We start from the raw sequence: 1,120 nt of genomic DNA, 5'->3' as shown, positions 1-1,120 counted from the left end.
TAGTGAATGATGGTAAATATGAATTTGTATTATTGGAGGGAATATAAATGTGTCGATGTATGTCAATATTGTCCTGCGAACGCGAATCTTGTCCTTCTGCTCTCACATATTTCGCCTTTGATTGCGATAAAGGTGAAAAGTGAAATTTATTGGATTGTATATGGGCCATGACGTTTGACCTAAACAAAGGTACTCCTCGAGAGGGTTCAATTGATATCTATTGTTAGACATATAGACATGCACACATATTAACCGCCGGCCAACCCGTACAATCCACCATGTTCTGATCGGCGAGACCTGCTTCTTTTTTTTTTTTTAAGCAAGACCTGCTTCTTGATGGATCTAATATTTTAAGTCTCATATCCATCCCGTTTGACACCTCTAGGCTCTGGAAGTCTCATGTCTTCATAGTTTGCTCACTTACTTGTTCCTGTCATCATATCTTACACAGCTTCAATAGCTTCAATGTATGTAGCTTTTAACATTTTCACCATTTGAAAACATGATTATTTGGACATATACCATTCACTATAAAATACGTACTAAAATACGAAATGATAAGAAATAACAATTAAGACCATCTACATTTGACTTGTTGAATCAATGATTTAACAGTTGAAAGTGCTATAATAAAGTTTTTGAATTTATAACAAGTTAATTTATCAATTTATCTTGTATATTTTGAAAGTATAATGAATGTATACACACTACAAGAAAACACACCGAATTCCGACGGAGGTTTCGACGGACACCAAGGTCGTCGGACATTTGTGACGGAATACTGACAAATTTCTGACCAAATCCAAAAAAATTAAGTCGTCTTCCGACGGAATTCCGACGAAATATGGTTCGTCGGAACTTTCCGACGACTTTTCGACGACATTCCGATAAAAAATGTAACCGTTGTAGTCGTCGGAAGTTCGTCGGTATATTCCGACGAATTTACCGACGAACTTCCGACCACATTCTGATTAACAGCAAAGTCGTCGGAAGTTCGTCGGAAAATACCGACGGAATTCCGACGAACCATGTGACCGTTGCCGACAAATATATATGACCGTTGTATAGCCGTTTGAGATTGGACAATACCGACGGAATTCCGACGGACTGCTTTACATCC

This window comes from Brassica oleracea, chromosome C1, assembly GCF_000695525.1.
Source record: "Brassica oleracea var. oleracea cultivar TO1000 chromosome C1, BOL, whole genome shotgun sequence".
NCBI classification, from domain to species: Eukaryota; Viridiplantae; Streptophyta; class Magnoliopsida; order Brassicales; family Brassicaceae; genus Brassica; species Brassica oleracea.
The sequence above is the reverse complement of the archived record's forward strand: the minus strand, read 5'-3'. Positions refer to the sequence as shown.